The sequence below is a fragment of the Choloepus didactylus genome, chromosome 27, assembly GCF_015220235.1.
Source record: "Choloepus didactylus isolate mChoDid1 chromosome 27, mChoDid1.pri, whole genome shotgun sequence".
In the NCBI taxonomy this organism is placed as follows: domain Eukaryota; kingdom Metazoa; phylum Chordata; class Mammalia; order Pilosa; family Megalonychidae; genus Choloepus; species Choloepus didactylus.
The window spans coordinates 1,367,045-1,386,973 of NC_051333.1; the positions used below are offsets into that span (position 1 = coordinate 1,367,045).

General features: G+C 49.5%; 1 protein-coding gene and 1 long non-coding RNA gene across 2 annotated transcripts in view; both read right to left on the bottom strand.

Annotated features, from left to right (window-relative positions):
* LOC119520940 (zinc finger protein 805) overlaps window positions 1-19,929 on the bottom strand; it is a 603,985-nt gene that overhangs the window by 88,408 nt on the left and 495,648 nt on the right. The window lies entirely within an intron of this gene.
* LOC119520983 lies at window positions 1,890-14,081 on the bottom strand. Its single transcript, XR_005214271.1, has 3 exons — window positions 13,989-14,081; window positions 5,449-5,587; window positions 1,890-1,986 (listed from the first exon to the last, which is right to left on the bottom strand). It is a non-coding gene; the product is annotated as an uncharacterized LOC119520983 (long non-coding RNA).

A 19,929-nucleotide genomic window follows, 5' to 3' on the forward strand; every position in this document is an offset into this window, starting at 1 on the left:
GGAGACTGGGATTTTGTCAGACTGTGCGTGGGACAGAAACCATAGCCTGCCACACCAGGAATGACTGAAAATCTAGAATCCTGCCGGTGACTCCTTCAAGCCTCATCCAAAACGGGAAATAATGAAGCATTCCTTTAGCAGGGGGTCGTGGGGATAAAGTGGAATGAAACATGTTTATGAAATTTTCTGCACCAGGCCTGGCTCCTTTCAGCCTGGACTTCTCCAAGTGTGGCAGAGACCACGCACCTTAGAACACCTGTGGCGGGGAGGGCAGGTTGTTAAGAGTGAGGAGCCCAGGCCCCTCGTGATCTTTGGCCTCGTGTAGCCGCCACCTCCCATCAGTCACTCTCTTAAAAAAAAACTCAGCCTGCTTCACTTTCTTCCCAGCGCACAGCCATAGCCACAGTGATTTTTTTAAAGTAATTTATGGAGGTCCAATTGTAGAACATCAAATGAACCATTTTACATGAACGATTCAGTGGCATTTAGAACTTTCACAATGCTGCGCAGCCACCACCTCTACCTAGTTCCAAGACATTTCCATCCCTCCGAAACCCCGTCCCCATCAGGCAATCACCCCCTTCCCCGTCCCCCCAGACCCTGCAACCACGTATCTACTTTCTGTAGGTTTGCCTGTTGGGACATTTCACATACAGGAAATCACACAGGAGACCTTGTGTGTCTGGCCCCTTTCACCGAGCACCGTGTTCTCTCCCCTCGTCCGCGCTGCAGCCCGTCCCAGTGCCTCACTCCTTTTCACCGACCTGCTTTTAGCATTGGTTCACCTGCTGCGATCTGGCTTCCCGCAGGTGGAGCAAGCCCCAGCTCAGCAGCCACACTGCCTGTCGTGCCCCCCGGGGGTCCCCGACCTAGAGCCAGGCTTGCAGCACAGTAAATTCTCCTTGAAAGGACAGAAGTGCCAAAAATACATATATATTTAACACTTTATTTTGAGAGAGGGCATATATCTTTGGGATCCTGAATTCATAGGGGAGAGTCCCTGACCGAGACGGGGAGGGAGAGGGACCCAGACGCTTGAGAATGGCGGGAAAGCAAGATGTGAGGTGGTCTCAGGAGGGAGGGGGCGATGGGCGCTCAGGAGAGAGGGGGATTATGGAGGGCTCAGGTGGGAGGGGGATTATGGGGAGCTCAGGAGAGAGGGGGATTATGGAGGGCTCAGGAGAGAGGGGGATTATGAGGGGCTCAGGAGAGAGGGCGATTATGGAGGGCTCAGGAGAGAGGGGGATTATGAGGGGCTCAGGAGAGAGGGCGATTATGGAGGGCTCAGGAGAGAGGGGGATTATGAGGGGCTCAGGAGAGAGGGGGATTATGAGGGGCTCAGGAGAGAGGGGGATTATGGGGGGCTCAGGTGGGAGGGGGATTATGGGGGGCTCAGGTGGGAGGGGGATTATGGGGGGCTCAGGAGAGAGGGGGATTATGGAGGGCTCAGGTGGGAGGGGGATTATGGGGGGCTCAGGAGAGAGGGTAGCCCCTCTAAGCCGGGGCGGGAGGACGGAGAGGGCAGGGCGCAGGTGGAGGCGCCCCTCACCTGGGGACGCGCCCGCGGCCACTGGGCCCAGCCCCTTCCCGAGGCCAGGGCAGGACCGCGGCTCAGAGGCCACCCGGGAGGCACGAGCGGGCCCCCCAGCACCCACCGCCCCCAGGGTCGGCGCCTGGGCGAGGCCGCCCCCCGCCACTGCGGTAAGTCGAGGAAAGAGCGTACTCAGGTGGGGCGTGGACCCCGGATCTTGAAGATGGACACGCCGCGACTCCAGGTGTTTCCTACCCATCGCTCCGGGCCGTGCTGGGTGGCTGCGGGGAGGGTCTGAGGAAGGCGCGGGGCTGCGGGAGGGCTGCGGGAGGCCGCGCGGCGCACACCCGCCTCGGGGCTCGGTCCTCCCGGCTCCGTCTGCGCTCCCGCAGGGTCCGGCTCGGCGGGCGGTTCGCCTTTCGTCTCCGTCCTTCGCGGCCGTGCAGTGTCCCTGCCTGAGGATTGTGTAACAATGTAGCTCACGAGGGGTAACAATGTGACTGGGAAAGCCATAAGGACCACACTCCCCTTTGTCCAGTGTATGGATGGATGAGTAGAAAAATGGGGGCGGAAAAAAAAGGCACCCAGTGTTCTTTTTTACTTTATTTGATCTTTTTCACTTTAATTTTTATTCTTATTATTTTTGTGTGTGTGGTAATGAAAATGTTCAAAAATTAATTTTGGTGATGGGTGCACAACTGTATAATGGTACTATGAACAATTGATTGTATGCTCTGTGTGACTGTATGGTGTGTGAATGTATCATAAAAAAATTGAATTAAAAAAGAAAAAAACAAAGGAAAAAAATGTCCCTGTCTGAGGTGGATGTTCTGTGAAATTGTTGATGCTCAACAGAACGCCCAGACCCAGCTCCCCGAATGCCAGGGGGTGCTTTTCCTTCCTCAGGAGTTAAAACAGGGAAAAGCAGGGCAGGGGTGTGGAATACAGTGTTTCCAGGGAAGGGCTCACTGAGGAGGCGTGGAGAGACCTGTGGGACGGGGAGACGCTGCTCTCCTCTTCCAGGGAGAACTTCCTGGTAGAGAAACAGTGCAGGAAGGCCCTGTGGCCGGCAGCCTGGCCTGTGGGAGAACGAGCAAGGAGGTCAGAGTGGACCTAGTGCAGCAAAAGGGAAGAGAGCTCAGAGGTCAGGAAGCTGTTGGGGGAGGCTGAGCGAGGAACACGCACGTCATTACAAGTCACAGCGACTGTGGCTTTTGCTCTGAGAGACGTGGGCACCACGAAGGGTTTTAAACAGGAGGCGAATGCAATCACTCAGACAAGAGATGGCGGCATGGGCGGGGATTGGGCGTGGTGGGGAAAGGGTGGGTTTTTATTGTATTTTTAAATGAGATCAGACAAGGTTGTGAGAGGTAGGGGAGGGGGAGGCTCCGAGTTCCTGGGCGCGGACACCGGGGGGAAGGAGCCGCTGTCATGGGGACCTACAGGAGCTGCCCACTGGGTGGGCAGGTGCAAGTGGCTTGGATTTGGACGTGCTGCTTCTGAGACGTCTATTCGACATCCAAGTGGAGATGTCAGAGAGGCAGGCGGATGTCAGGGTCTGGGATAGAGTTGCCAGATAACATACAGGACCCCCCGGTTAGACTGGAGTCCCAGGTAAACAACATATAATTTTTAGTATGATGATGTCCCAAATATTGTACAGGGCTTTCTTACACTAAAAAATTACTCATTGGGGGTGGTTATGGTGGAGAAGACTCAAATCTCCTGCACAGAAAATTTCCAAATAATTTATGTAGATATTCTACACTTAAGGAGCTGGAGCATAACTCTCCATGGCGGGTGTGGGCTGTGCACGGTGACACTATTCTGAAGAGTGTAACCTGGAAAGGGAGAAGGACAAGTTATCTTGTGGTGGAGAAGGCTGACAAATGCCCCTCAGCTGTGTGGACAGTGGCCCCTGGACAGTATGTTCTGAGATGGCCACTTCACTTCCGGGATCTTCCGCCAGAAACCCATAACCCCATCCTAGTTGTGAGAAAAACCATCAGACAAACCAAACTGAGGTTCTGTAAAACATCTGCCCCGTTCTCCTCAGAAGTGTCCTCAAAAGTGTTCCAAAAACAAAAATGTCCGAGAAACTGTCATGCTGAGAAGAATCTAAGGAGACACCCGGCAAAGGTAGTGTGGGCCCCGGCATGGGGTCCCCAAACAGGAAAAGGACGTTCTGAATAATGTCTGGACTTTGGTTAATAACAGTGTATCACCTGGTCCATGAATTGTGAAAAGCCGCACTAAGGTGAGATGTTAATTGTAGGGAAACCCGGGGGCAGAGTGTACGGGAACTCTCTGTACTGTCTTTGCAACTTTTCTGTAAATCTAAATCTATCCTAAAATGAAACGATTAGTAAACTATTTTGTTGTTTATCTGCAACTCAAATTTATCTGGGCATCTGTGCCGGTTTGAGTGTATTGTGTCCCCCAAATGCCATTATCTTTGTGTCTTGGGTGGGACAGACCCTTGGGTGCTGGTTGGATTTGCTTGGAGTGTGCCCCACCCAGCTGTCGGTGATAATTTTGATGAGATGTTCCCATGGAGGCGTGGCCCCACCCATTCGGGGTGGGCCTTGATCGGTGGAGCTATATAAATGAGCTGACTCAAAGAGGAAAGAGAGTGCAGCTGGGAGTGATGTTTTGAAGAGGAGCAAGCTTGCTAGAGAGGAACGTCCTGGGAGAAAGCTGTTTTGAGGCCGGAGCTTTGGAGCAGATGCCAGCTGCCTTCCTAGCTAACAGACGTTTTCCGGAGGCCATTGGCCATCCTCCGGTGAAGGTACCCGATTGCTGATGTGTTACCTTGGACGCTTTGTGGCCTTAAGACTGTAACTGTGTAGCGAAATAAACTCCCGTTTTATAAAAGCCTATCCATCTCTGGTGTTTTGCATTCTGCAGCATTAGCAAACTAGGACAGCATCCTATATTTCTTTTGGCTACATCTGGTGTAGGGTCAGGGGGTGACATCGCGGTTAGAGACACGCATTTTGGGGCCGTCAGCAGGTTTGGGATCAAAGCCTCTGGGCCTGGAAGAGGCCACCGAGGCGGCGACGGTCAGGCCCGGGGCCGTCCGACCCGTCCGAGCAGTGGTTGCCAGAGCTCGCTGGGTGCGACTTGGTCTCGCCAGGCTCAGTTTCCTCACCTGTAAAATGGAGATGAGAACCGTGCCTTGTGCGGACTCTGGTAAAATGAGACGACTTTCATGAAACACTGTCACTGCACCTGGTACCCTAGCTTTACCTGAGTTCATCCCAGCCAATCTTCATAGCAATCTCTCTAAATAGGCGTATACAGACACGTACCTAGGTAAATATAAAACACATCTAGGTATTTTTAAAAGGAGGGTACACACGAAGTAATGTGAAATGTTTCATTCCTTTTTTTGACTAGGGAAATTAATTCAGCACGCATTTGATTAAGAACTTACTGTGTGCCAGACACTGTGATAAACACTTCTTAGGAAACAAAGTTAGCGGATTATATATAATGATGCCTCAATGTTGTCAACTCCCAAAATTTAGAAGAAAACTGGTGGACAACTGAATCCAGGGTTAATTTGCCAAACAGGCAGCTATTCAGAAAAATGTGATTTTAAACAGATGTCTCCAAAATACTGTCCATGTTGTTTTGAGTCCAAAAGCAACTTTTCCATCCTTAATTACGAGTTGATGTATATAACCCTTGGGGTCTGGCCTGGTCTTTAGCTCAGTGGAAAATTCCACCGATGGTTTGTGAGCTGAGGTTCCACGGGGCGCTGGAAAGACTGTTCAAGTTCTAGCTGCTGCTGCTTCCCGAGCCCTGGCTCTATGGTCCTTTTATTCTTTCCACACCCACGTTGTGTCTCACTAATGTCTCTCCAATTCCTTCTGCATCTGCAGCACCATGAGCCCAGGCCACGCCATTGTTACCTCATGCCATCACGATCTGCTGAGATGCCCTGAGAACCCAGGAGTCCATTCTCTGGGGCCTTTCATCCCATCTGTCTGCATCAACTCCACCTTCTCCTGCTGTCCACGGATTTCTCAGCAATGTCGTCTGCACGTTTCTCTACCCGAGAGGAAAGCACCATCAGTTCAGGACTGGGCTACCATAACGGACTCCAGTGTACCCCTCTCCCCCTGCTTTCCCCCAAACACAGTTTCCATGCTTGGGATTCATCCCACTGATGCCCTCTGAAATGAATTTAGCAAACCTCTAATAATTTACTAATCCTGTAAGTAAAATTTTATTGGCACACAGCCACACACACTCATTTTCCAATCGTCTACGGCTGCTTTCGCCAACACAACGGCAAAAATGAGTCTTTGTGACAGAAACTTTACGGCCTGTAAAGCCTAAAATGTTTTCTTTGTAGCCCTTTATAAAACAAGGTTTGCTGACCCCTGGTTTAGACCAGTGGTGATGAATGGAAAGGTTACTACCCCTCTGGGGTGATTCTGCAAAAGGTGGAAACATCTTTGCTTGTCACAAAGATCAGGGATGGGGGTGCACAAGGTGCCTGATAGGCAAAGTCCAGGGACGCCGAAGGTTCTGCAAAGCCCAGGCCAGTCCCACACGACAAGTGTCCTGGGTCCTCTGGCCAGTCACCTGCCGGACACCAATGAAAGTGAAAAACCTGTTTCTAATCAGCTCTCTTATGTTATAACCAGTAATCCATTTTACAAATATACAAAGTATACTTTTGCCAACTACAACACACAATTTTCCAAAAATGCGATGACCAGGTAAATGAGTGGGAGATATTTGTTTCTCCCAGAACTTTATCAAGAGTTGTTCACACAATAAAAATCGCATCACATATGGTGATGTTGCCCATGGCATCCGAGTCACGCCTGTGTCCCACGGATTATGTGTCATGTTCATGGAGATCCCACACACATAAAAGACCACACACACACACACACACACACACACACACACACACACAAACGTACAGTGACCTGCTTACATATGTAAGAATATTTATCTGTGTGGGAGTGTATTTACTTATTCTCAGACACATGTTCAGTGATCTAATACACAACACAAGAATAAGTGCACATATATATCCCTTTTCTCAAAATGTTTACCATAAAGAAAAGGTATTTTAGTATTCAGTTGAATATTGTTATTCTCATTGTACAGCCAAAGATTTGTTACTGGGGGATGCAAGCATCCAGCTGTTTCCTAGTAACTTCTAAAGTGACCATAACTGAGCATTTGTTGATTACATTACATATTATTTTATTATAAAATACATGTCCTTTAAATTGTAGGTAGGTTATTGCACTGAATTTTTAAAATTATGTAAAAAACATTTTAATATCTGTGAATTTTGTTTCAGATTGGTAAAAAGATTTAAAAATAGTTTAAAAGGGGGCATTGGTCAAAATTGGACAGTGCTCAAATGCCCATCAACGGTAGGACAGATAAACAGCCTTTGGGATGTCCGTCTGACAGAATTCCACATGGCAATAAAAAGGAATGCTCTACACTCAATGATATGGCTGAATCTCACAGATACTCTGTTGAGCAAATGAAGCCAGACACAAAAGAGGACACACTGGATGTTTCCACATATAAGAAGTTCTAGAACAGACCAGAGTAAACAACGGTGAGTTACAAGTAAGGTCGCCACTGGGGATGAGGGAGGTGCAGTTTATAACACAGGGCTGGTGCAGACGGGGGCTTGTGGGGGCTGGAAGTGTGGTTTATCTCATCAGATGGTTGTTGCACAGGGGTGTGCATACGTAACAATCAATCAGCAGGCTGTAGATTTAAGCTTATTAGCCCTCAAAAGAGTATATGTGAAAACAGTGGATAAACGCATGGTGGAACATTCATGCCAGGAACTAATTCATAGTCATGAAAGGAAATGATCGAAACTACTAGGAACCCAGAACTACACACAGCCATGTGGATGCATTTTACAGATATAATTTTGAGTGAAAAAAGCCAGATTCAGAAGAGTACTCACAGTGCGATTTCATTTATATACGGTATAAACAAGAGGCAAAATGAATCTCTGCTGGTAAAAGTCAAGAAGGTGGGGTCCCCTGGCTGGGGGTGGGGAGACGGACCGAAGGGCGCGGGGGGGGGATTTGGGGGCGGGAAACCATCGGATTCCTGATCTGGGGGTTGGTTGCGTTGTGTATTCAGTGTGTGAAAATTCGTTGATCCGACCACTTATGTTGGGCAAGCTCACCATATGTTACAATTAATAAAAAAATTAAGAAAAGGTCACTGGTTCTGATGGGTTTGAGAATCACTCTTTTTGATGTTAATGGTATTTTGGATGTTTAATGGTGGACATCAAATAAGATCTCTCACACAATGACAAAAATTGCCATTTCCCCCTTTCCAATGCTAAGGAGAAAGTCATTTTAGTGCTATTATGTCTTTACTTCCTCTTTAATTCCCCTACTTACCTTGTAGACAGGTGATGGCCAGGCACTATGTCAGAATCTTGTCATAAATGGCACCTGGCTAGACTTTAATAACATTTTTGCCATGATTTTTATACAAATGTTTTATTTTGGGAAACTTTTAGATTTACAGAAAAATTGCAAAGAGTTCCTATATACTCATCACCCAGCATCTAGATCCCCAATGCTAACATCTAACATTACCACGGCACAGTTCTCAAAATTAAGAAAACAATCTCGGTATTTTATTGGTTTTTGAAATAACTACCTTCTACTTACTGCAAGTTGTATTAGCTTGCCATTGCAGCTGTAACAAATTAATACAAACTCAGCATTTCAAAGCTACCCAAATCCATTGCCTCCCGGTTTCCCTTGGTTGGAAGTTCGGGTGTGGAGTGTCTCAAGTGGTTTCATGGCTCAGACTCTTGCAAGGCCAAAACCACCGAGTTGGGTGGGCTCCCTGCTTTTCTGGGCGTTCTGGGGGATGAATCCATGCTCACTGGTTGTTGGTAGACTTCGTTTCCCTCTCATGTTTCCCACGCAGTGCATTGCATCCTTCTGTTTTAGTTTCCTAGGCTGCTCAAAGACCATGAAACGGGTTGGCTTAAACAAAGGGAATCTGTTAGCGTATGGTTTTGAGGCCAGGAAAATGTCCAGATCAAGGCATCATCGAGGCGATGCTTTCTTCCCGGCCGTTGCCGGCGATCCTGGGCTCCTCTGCCACATGGGAAGGCACATGGTGGTGTCTCCTGGTCTCTGCCTTCTCTTCTGGGTTTCACTGATTTCAGCTTCTTGCTTCCGTGGCTTTGTCTCCCTTTGTCTGAATTTCATTCTCTTATAAAGGACTCCAGTGAGAGGGTTAAGACCCGTCCTGACTGAGGTGGGTCACACCTTGTCAAAAGTTCCTACTCACAGAGGGTCCAAGCCCACGGGACTGGATCAAATTTAAGAACATGTTTGTCTGGGATACAAACACCTTCAACAGCCACACCTTCTCGTGCACTGACTCTCTCCAGCTTCTCCCCGCTCTTTGCCTTTAAGGGCTAGTGTGATTACATTTGGTCTACCCAAATAATCTGGAATAAAATCCCTATTTTAAGCTCAACTGATTAATTCCCTTTGATTATACCTGTGAAGACCCTTTTGCCATGAAACACAACATATTCTGCTTCAGGATGTCTTTGGGAGCAATTACTCTGCCTGTCATGGAGATGCTATGATATTTTGTCTTAACATAGCATTTTTTTTTTTTTTGAAAGTGAGCTAATTTAAACAAAAAAATGTCAAGTACCAAATAGATCTGGTGGTAACAGCTAAAACTTCAGACATCATGAAGCTGGAACGGGACAGACTGAAATGTGGGAACTCCAACCCCCACCAAGTTCTTCTCCACACTAGCAGCCAAAGTGATTTTTCTAAAAGGCAAATTGGGCCCCTTTGTCTCCCTGTGGAGAAGCCAGTCTGTTTCTCGTTACGGTTTACGGGGTCCTCCCCAACTGCCCCTCGGTTCCCCCCCGAGTCTCCTCTCTCATCACTTGTAGGATTATTCCCGTTACTCAGAAGCATTGATGACCTCCCCCTCTTCGCGGCGTCCAACCGTCTCCCCAAAAGCCGAGGCCCTGGAGACCGTGATTCGAACACAATCTCATTGTAGGATGAGCCTGAAACATCCTGTTGCTCCTGAAAGTAAGGAAGGGCTCAAAACACGGCAGGGCCATGTCAAAAGGACACAGAAGCCAGCCTGAAGGGATTCCACTGTCAAAAACGAACAGTTCCAGAACAAAACAAATCCTAAGAGCAACAAATTATAATTCATATAAATGCAAATAAAAATCCATACATCAACACTGAATAAATAAATATGGGTGAAAGGAAGACACAGGTTTACAGAAGAATTGCAACAAATAAATATAGAAGGAAGAGTGGAATTACAAATAATAATAATTATTATCATTATTATAATTATAAATAAACCATTGCAACCATCATAGTAATAATTATTTCAGGCAACAATCATCAATGGATACTAGAACTTGTGGGTGAGAGTATAGGTGAAACAGGATATTTACATAATCAAAAAGTATCTCCACAGATTTTTAAGGGAAACTAAAAACTTGACAATGGAGAAATTTGGTAAACACAACTCTAAACAAGTGACCATGTTAGCACCACCCACCTGGGACAAACGGGCATCATGAGCCGCCCAATAGGCTGTACTGAGAAGGAGACATGAGTCTCACTAAAATTCCAACAAACTAGTAGACAGATGAGGAAACAGACAGATCCCACATTGAGGAACGTTCTGCAGAATATCTGGTATTTCTCAAAAATGTCAATGTCATGAAACATAAAGAAAGACCAAGGACCAGATCCAGATGAAAAGAGACAAGACACCAGACAGCAAAATAGACAGTGTGATCGTGGGTTAGATCCTGGATCGGGAAAAAAACTGCTGTCAAGGAAATTGTTGGAATGATTGCGAAATGGGGCTATGGGCTGTGTATTAGATAATTATTATGTATCAATGTTAAATTTAATAATTTAATAATTGTACTGTGGTTATGAAAGAGAATACCCATGCTCTTAGAAAACATATGCTGAAATATTTAGGGGAAAAGTGCCTGGTATCTGCGGCTGAACTGTGCCAAGTAAGAGAGAGAGAGACCTCAAACGTGACAAAATGTTGACCATTCTTGAGTCTGGGTGAAGGTTATATGGGAGTTCTTTGCACCATCATCAAAACTCTCCTGTAAGTTTGAAATTATTTAAAAATAAAAGGTTGTATCATCTGCCAAAGTCATAACTTGCCGTGAATGCCACCCCAGTCTCCTCTCTCTTCCCCGTCCCAACCCATCTTCTGTTCCAAATTTACTAAAAATTGCGGTGTTGTTCATCTTCGTTTCCGTCCTGTCTTGCCCACAGGTAAGCTGTAAGCTGAACCTGCAAGCGGAGGTTCCAGAGCTGGGGGTTCCACGCTGGTTTCTTGGTTGAGGTGTCCTGAAGTGCTCTCTGCCAGAGATGGTGTCTCCTCTTAGACACAGACAGGGGATGCGTGGGACGATAAAACCACAGTGAAACCCTGTGGCCCCCGGCTCCGAGGAGCTCATCCAGTCACCCAGAAGGTAGACTTGTTGGTGACTTCTCCAGCGTAGCACTTGGATGGGCGGTGGACACCCACCGATGGGCAGGTTGCACGTGGCGGCTGGGCATGGGGGTCTGCCGGCCGTTCGTTCATTTAGTGAGAAGCCCGCGGTGGGCAGAGTCCTCAAAGAACACCTGGGGGATGTATTTGTTCACATTTTGTTTTCAATTTTAAGTGCACTCATTTGTTTTCCTTTTTACATTTTAACATCTCAGGAATTGGGCTGCCTCTCAGAATCAACAGCATGCTGTAGTTTACTTGACCGTATTTTGTTGTTCTTATGAAATAATGATGCATCTTTAGTTTGATGAAATTTAGTACCCTATCCACAGGGAGGACAGCTTGAAATTGCAAGAGCATCTAAGTGGGATGCCTCCACGTTACCTGGGGTAGCTGACGTTGGTGCTGGCGTAGCTGACAACCTCCTGGGATCTCATCTACAGACACCCTCTCCTTGAAGGCCTCCCCCAAAGAAGGGGCAGCCCACGGTGGGCTGTTGGCAGGTGCAACAGCCTAAACCCTCTGACTCCTGGTGAGTCAGCTCAGAGGTGTGAGTTATTTACGTTCCAGACCCCTCTGGAGCAGGCCACGGCGAGACCCGACTGAGACCACACCCTTGCTCAGCTCCTCCCCCTTCGCTAGGCTGCGTCCCTCACTCCCTCATGTTTTTTTCCTGAAGACCCTCCCTCAGGATCACAAGCACCAAGTCCCCACCTCAGGCTCGTTCCCAGGGAACCAGACCCCAGACATCACCCCCGGCCCAGGAGCCACGTCCCTCTGCCCCTCCCACACCGCGGAGGTCCACCCTTGCTTTCACTGACGTATCTCTTCTGCTATTTCAGTCCTTAACTTCCTTTGCAGTTTGCATTTATCAGAATTTCTTGGTCCAGGCCCCTCTTGGAGCACAGTGAATTTGTTTTCAGTCATTTTCCACTGCACAGAGTGGTACCAGGAAAGCTCTGGTTGGTAAAAATTTAAGTTTGAATGTGGTTGAGCGGAGGGATGCCAGCAGGACTGGCCAAAGTTGTCCAGGGTCCCTTGACTGGTGCTGACTTCCCCATCCTCTGAATTTGAAAGGAATTTTATAGAAATCTCTGGATTCTTCCATATGTGGACATTCTGCTTAGGAGACGCCATAACCCCCCACCAAAGATAACCACTTTAAATTTATTCTCCACACACCTCTGCTCTCTAAGCTGCCATCGGCTTCTCAGGTCCATGATATCTTAGAGCCAGCACGGCCATAAGTTTGAAAAAAGTAATCTGTTAAAAGCTTGTAATCACTGGACAAAACGCTGACAGTTTATACAGTTTCAGGAGAAAAAACAAAAACAATTTCTCAAGCAGATGTTTAAAGCTTTGTCCTTTGTACCATCTGCTTCCCTCTCTGAGGCAAAGTTACTGAGAATTTTCCCAGCCATTAATCATTCTATTGGGAAGCACCTGTCCCGAGATTTTGAATTGTGGTTAATGATTGCAGTACCTACAAATTAGCAGTAATTTCTGCTAATTTCTGAATGCACCGCCGAGAACAATCTCCACCTGCCCATCTCCAGACTCCACTGATCTTGAAAATAATGCAATTTGGGTCGTGAGTCATGGTTGATTCTTTGGGTTCATTCAGAGTCCTGTGGTTGAGCTCTAATGGGGTCTGGGAAAATAGGGACCCATCATCTTTTGAAATGGGAGAAATGGCACGTCACGCTGTGTTTGGGAAAGAGGTGCTTGAAGCTATACAGTCTGGTTTTCATTCCTGATGGCAAGGGAGTTTTGCAATTATACTCAAGTGCCTACAGCGTCCCCTGCACATAATAAGTCCCCAGTCAACTGCTGCTAGATGACGAATGACACGTGGTTGAAGGTCGAGAAGAGACAGTCACAGGTTGCTTTCACCAGCCGCCAGCACCTGCGGCAGCTGCCCGTCAGCAACCCTGAGATTTCTCGAAGAGTCGGCAGCAGCTTGCACGGCTAGTGTTTGCCCTTCTGCAAAATCCCTACCCGAGGAGACGTTTTAACGAGTGCTAAAGGCTGGAGCAAATGTGTGGGTGGGGCAGGGGCTCAGGACGGACCCTTCCCCCACTCCCCACCCCCAGTCCAGGCAGGTCTGATGTCGCCCACACTAGGACCCTCCGAGGGTCGTCCACTGATGCAGCAACAGAAGCTGTTCCCATGGAAACCGCAGCACAGGCAGAGAACAGGAGGGGGCTGAGGCAGGGGTCCTCGAGTCACACTCTGTGTGGACCCCAAATCCCAGTCTGGGCACAGAGTAGATGCTCAGTAAATATTTGCACTTGGCATTTGTAAATGAGTGAAAATGCAGTGGCTTTGGCAATTGACTTCACCTCCCAAAGCCTCCGTTTTCCCTTCTCAAATGGGACAGTCGTCCGTCCTGGCTCACAGGGCTGAGGAGGATGCCATCCCTCTGCCCACTGCCTTCCTGCCCAGCTGTGCCCGAGCGCACCTGGCTCAGAATCACCTGGGGGAGGTGGGGGCTTGTTGACGTCTGGATTCCCGGGATACTCCCCGGATGTCCTGAAGCAAAATACTGTGTTCAAAGTATCCATCCAGCTTCTCCACACCTCCCTCGTTCCCCCTAGCAGTTTTCTCCATGGCAGTTTTTAGAGCTCTGCTTTCTATTACAGCAGCCACAGCCACAGGTGGCCGTTCAGCCCTGGAAACGTGGCCAGTCACAACCGAGCGTCCCCCACACACCAACTTTGGAAGAATTGGTAAGAAAAGAAGAATGTGAAACAGCTCAGCAACAATTCTTTATGTTGGTGACACGTTGGAAGGGTAAGAGTTTGCACAGATTGGGTTAAATCAAACATATTATTAAAATTAATTCTACCTGCTTCCTTTTATTTTTGTCACTGTGGCTCCTAGAAAATATAAAATTACTTACCTGGATGCAGCTGTGGCTCGCATGACATTTCTAGGGATGGTGCTGTCTTAGGGTCTGAAATACTCTTGCTGTTTATTTCCTACTCACTTATTTTCTGTATTCTTGCACCAGAGGGAGCGCTCCGGGAAAGTGAAGAGCTTGTCTGTCTCCTTTGCCCCGTATTCCCATCACCCAGAACAGTTAAAGGCACAGAGCTGACTCCCGGTATGTATTTGTTTAGTGGCCACTTGAGGTATCACATGGATACCGGGGACGAGGACAGATCCTTGAAAGTCAGCAAGCCACAGAAGAAAATCCTCTACTTCACAAATCAACTGGAATAAGAGGCTTTTCTTCCTCTCTTTCAGGGGAGCCGTTCTCCTTTGAGCTAAACCGGGGTCTGATAACTTTGGGATCTGGGAGACACACAGGATTTTATTTTAGGGCTGGGGTCCAAACTTGTCCCAAGGAAATAGTCCAGGTTTGAGGTTTCAGGAAATGGGTAGGTTCAGATTCTACAAATCTGTCAACAGAAATACCAGGTCTGCTCAGTTGTTCCTTCACTTTTCTTTCCTTATGGTTCCCTGATCCCCCCACCCCACCCCCACCCAAAGGAGCTCTGGCTCCAGAGAACAGAACACGGCCAGAGATTTCATCATAGAGTTGTCTGGTTTTGTATTTACCATCTCCTCAAATAGATATCAACTCTGATGACCCTCGAGACTATGTCGGTCTTGGATTCCCACCCCCGAGGATGGCGTCTGCCAATCAGTAAGTGCGCGGTAAGTATCTGTTGAGTGAAGAAATAGATCAAATAGCTAATTATTGGTGAGAACAAAGGCTGTGCATGTGTCTGGTGCTCGTGGCGGCTGCTGAGTGGAAACCTGTGATTTCTACCTGAGGCTGCAGAGGCACGTTGCTTCTCTGCAAAGTCACTGTTTTAAATGTGCCTGTTTAAAATTTCAGTGTGCCCAAAAGATGCGGCTGAACCCCAGACCTTCCCCTCCCCTTTCCGGGCACCCCTTGCTCTGCCCTGGTCATCAGAGAGCATTTACCAGGTCTCACGGAGCCGGGTAGGCTTGGCTTGTCTCCATGGAAACTGCAGTTGGAGGGAGACTGGGCGGAGGCTGAGAGGCTCTCAGGATGGAACTTTCCAGGCTGTGTGTGGGTCTGAAACCCCGGCTGCCATACCCGTGGTTCTCAATCAATAGGTGCTGGGGGAGTGAATGAAAATGAGGGATTGTGGGCAAGTGACCTCGCCCCTCTGAATCTCAGCTTTCTTTTCTAAAAGCAGGGAAACATTTTTCTGCATCCTTGGCTTGTGGTGAGGATGACAGTAGAGGGTGCCTGACAACTGCTTGGATTTTAAAAAACGTGCTCCAGGCGTCACCTGCATCAGAAAAGGGAGGGAGGAGGAGACAGAGAATTAAAAATGCAGAGTCCTTGGCCGCCCTCCAGACCTGCTAAAGCCAAACAGCCCTCCCTGTGCTCCCTTCCCTCCCCTTCAACTAACAGTCCTGCTTTATTTTATGCATAATTTGTTCCAGTACCTTAGGTTGTCTTCTTCATGTGTTTCTTTTTTATTGCCCTTTCCTTCTCACTGCAGAGTCAGCTCCGCTCCGTGAGGACGGTCGCTCTCTCCTGCGTCCCCACCGTCACAGAGCCCCGTCCTCCACGTGCATGTGTTGGCTGATCCTATGGAAGCATCAGCGGGTTGTTTGGAGGAAGGAAAGACCCCGGAAAGGCAGGATGGCCTGGGAAACAAGCCCGTGACACGGGAAGGGGGAGGAGGACGGAGGGTGAGTGTGGAGGGGCTGAGCATTAATGAAGTGGAGGTCTGGGGGAGGTGGGCAAAGCCAGAGTTCAGGCGGGAGGAGACGTTCTCAGTCCACACAAAGAAGCAAAAGGAGGAGCTGCACTATTTTCTTCAAACGAGTGGTCCTCTCAGTCTGGCCTCAGTGTTCTCAGGGACTCAGAGTAAAATCCTCAGTGAGAAGGACCTGTGATCTCAAGCATGGTATTCGCTGGACCCTGGGATAGAGCCGGGGCATTGGGAAATGCCAGGGGGTGGTGGGGAGTGCGGCCCCAGGAGAAAATGCGCCTTGCTGAGGTGGGCAGCTGCTCCCAGGCACCACCCAAAGGCTGCTGTGTGTGAACCTGGCGATGCTGCATCTCCTGATTTTTAGAGAAATTGCAAATCCCTGTTTTTATTTGACTCCCCCAGGAGTCCAATGCTGCTCCCATTCATTACTGGTGGATGTGTAAATTGGCACAGCTTTTAAGGTAAGCAATTTGGCAATATCAGTGCAAAATTTGGAAACTTGTACCCTTTAACCCTGGAATATATTGAACAGATGCACTTATATGTTTGTGAAATAGCGTGTGTACCTGCAACTCACTGCAGCAGGGTTTGCTGTGAGAATGGATTGACAACCTCGATATCCACGAGGAGGTGACAGGTCAGATAAACTATGGGACAGCTCCACAAGGTGGACACTAGGAAACCCCCTCCGTGCTGGGGTGGGCTGATCTCCACGGTGCGTCTGTTTTATTCACTGTAGAGATGATCTGACTAGGCGCCATCCTGAGTGGCCTATAGATATTGACTGACTTGGTCCTCACAACAATCTCCATTTATAGCCGAGGAAACGGGAGCCCCAAGAGGCAAAGAGGCCAGCCCTGAGTCCCACGTAACAGGTGAAGTCGGGAGTCAGATTCAGACAGCCGGGCTCAGGCCCGTGCTTTTAATTCCCATGCACTGCTGTCTTTACATTAAAAAATAGCAAGTTGCAAAAAAGTCGGTACAATCATTAGTCATCTATTAAAAAAAAATAAACCAGCAGTGCGATGTGTTCAGAATTACTCATTAAAGATGGCGTAACAGACGTGGCTTCCAGGGTGGCTCAGCAGGGAAGGAGGGTCGAATTTTCACTACGTGATGTGTCCCATAATTAAACATTTAATTTAAAATTTAATTAGAATGTATTACCATTTAAAAATGAGTGAAATGAAATTCAAAACCACCTTGGTTTGTTTGGCCGTTTTAAAGCACTGCCGGGGTGTGACTGGAAGGCTCAAGGACTAGGTCTTTAAAGATTTTGGGGGGAGGAGGTTGCTGATTTTGCTCTGATCCCATGCGTCTGTATCGGCCTCCACTTGCCATGGGTCCCTCCATTCTCCCTTCACCAAACGTCTTCTCCCTTCAGCCAAACCAGGGCGCCATGGAGTCAGCCCCAGGTCCTGGGAGATGAGCACGGACGTCTGCCTTGGGCTGGGGGGCAGGAGACCCCCCAGACGCCAGCCTGTCGCTTGTGTTCTGAGTCAGAAACCACCCAAGAGAGGAGCCCCCCGGGCAGCTAACCAGCCAGGCTGGTCAATGTCCTGTCTGTGCAGAGAGTTAACCTTCTTCCTACAAATTCTCTAACGTGCCCCCCCCCCTCACCAAGCTGTACCTTTGATTTTGCTGTGTGATGGTTCATTTCATGTGTCCACCTGGGCAAGCTATAGTGTCCGGTTTAAGGTCAAGCACTGAACTGCTTGTCAATAGTGAGGGCATTTCAAGAAGGGATTTGCATCTATGATCAGTTGATTGCATCTACAATCAACAAAGGAGATTGCCCTCGGCAGTGCAGGATTGTCTCCCCATCCAGTGAGGTGGAGACCTTAAAAGCCAGAACAGAGGATTTTGGAGGTCAGAACTGGAATTGACTCAACTTCAGCCTTGGCTCTTGCCAGAATTCCCAGCCAGCTTCCTCAGGGGAATTCAGATGAGGGATTTCGGCCTCACCTTTATGGAGCTGCTGCCCTTCAGAGTTCTGACTTGCCAGGCCTCATGGGTTGCATGAGCCAATCTCTTACAATAAATCTCTTTTCACACACACACACACACACACACACACACACACACACACACACACCCCTCCTGTTGGTTCTGCTTTTCTGGAGATCCCTGACTGATTCATTTCACTGCCTGTCATCACAGGCCCCGTGGTGCCCTCCACATCCCCCTGCATCTCCAGAACGGCCTGGAGCTGAATAAACGCTCATAGAGGAAATAAACGGTGAGAAGAGAGAACGCGTGTGTCGCTGGCCCTTTGGGAGGATTTGGAATTTCTAACGGGGGCTGCAGCGACCTTTTGTTTGTTCAGCCCTTCTGCAGAGACCCCTCCTGAAAATGCAGGGTCAGGAGCTCCCAGTGGGGAGTGGGCTGGCGTCCTGGCCCCAGGCCCCACTGCGGACCCTCCTCGGCGTCCATCAGCCGAGCCTGCTCTCCTCAAGGGTGCAGAGCCGAGCATCTGTTGCCATGGAAACGGCAGCAGGAGAAGGAAAGGGAGGGGACGCTGACGGGAGCAGGGAGAGACACAGAGCCTGGGATTTTCCAGCCTCAGCTCCCGACGGCGGCTCAACAGAGGTGTGCGGAGAGAATTCCTGCGAGGAAGGGTCCGGTTCATGGGGCTGTGGGGAAGGACGTCAGGGTTCTGGCCACGCGTGGCTCGCACTGCCCATCCTGCCTGTTTCTCAGGGGGTGGCCGGAGCCCCTCGCTGCAGAGAGGGTGTAAACCTGCATCTGCCTGGGCCTCCCCTACAAGTGTCTCCTCACCCCAATCCTGTGTATTCTGGGTCCTCCTGGGCCCCAGGGAGGGAAGCCGTAATCCTGGCTCCCACGGTGCCTTCAAGCTCCGCCCTGCAGGGGCACCCGGACCCCAGGACGAGGGTCCCGCTGACCAGCCTGGGGTCCCGGTTCTCACAGCCAGCCGGGCGCGGGGTTGCTCTCGCCTCCTTCCACAGATGACGTGATCTGGACTTGAACCCAGGCCCGGCCACCAAAGGGCTGGCACCCCAAGGCCAGTCACCCCCTCCCCGGGCCTCGGGGTCCTCACCTGTAACCCGGGGATAATACAGCCCACGTGTGGTGTCGGAGTCGAAAAGAAAAACGCGGGCGAGCACTGAGCACCGGGATTGCACGTGATGGGCGTCCAATAGATGTCACAGTTAAGCACACGGGTGTCTGCACCACAGCTGACTTGGCTCCCCTGCCCCCGCCCCGCCAAGGGCTAGTGTCCGAAGCATTTTTGGTCTTTATGACTTGGGGCATCAAGTGGGTGCAGGATGCAGCCAAACCTAGGAGGCACAGGACGGCCCCACAGTGGCAAAGGATCCAACCCCAAATGTCACAGCAGGTGGCTGGGAAACCCTGGGATCTGCCCAAACGTATGTAATAGCCTGGACCAGTGAGGAGGCAGAAATATAAGGCAAGGTACGGATGCGATTTTAAGTTTCCTAGTAACCACATTTAAAAAGCAAAAAAACCCTCAAAAACCAAAACACCAAACAGGTGAAAATAATCTTAATAGCTCTTATTTAGCCCAGTATATTAAAAATACTATCATTTCAATGTGTGACCAATATAAGACATTGTTCATGAGATTTTTGTGCAAAGCCTTGGAAACCGGTGTGTGTTCTGCACTTGCACCTCCCGCCTGCCCTCGCTCGGCGCCTCCGGGGGCCACGGGAACGTCTCCAGCCGAGAGAGGTGGGTCTGCTTGGCAGAGCCTGAGGAAGATGGAGGCGGGTGAGGCTCCTTGGGGAGGGGGGGAGCAGGTGAGGCTGAAGCAGGTGAAGCAGGAGCAGGTGAAGCATGACCCGGGGCCTGAGGTGGCGGAACCAGGTGTCTCCTGCTGCCCGGGGCCCTCCAGCCCCCGGCCCCACCGCACTCTGGGCCCACCTGTCAGCCTTGTTTCCTCCAGGCCCTGTTCCAAGCACTTTCCCAACAACCACCTGACGTGGGTGTGTCTGTGATCCCTAATTCACAGACGAGGACACCCAGGCCCAGAGAGGTCCGGTAACCTGGCCGAGGGCACACAGCTAGTGCCTCGTGGGCCGGGGCTAGAGCCCAGAGGCCGGTCCCAGAGGCCTCGCTCTCCAGAGCTGCACCCAGAGCCTGGCTTAGGTGTCGCCGCCT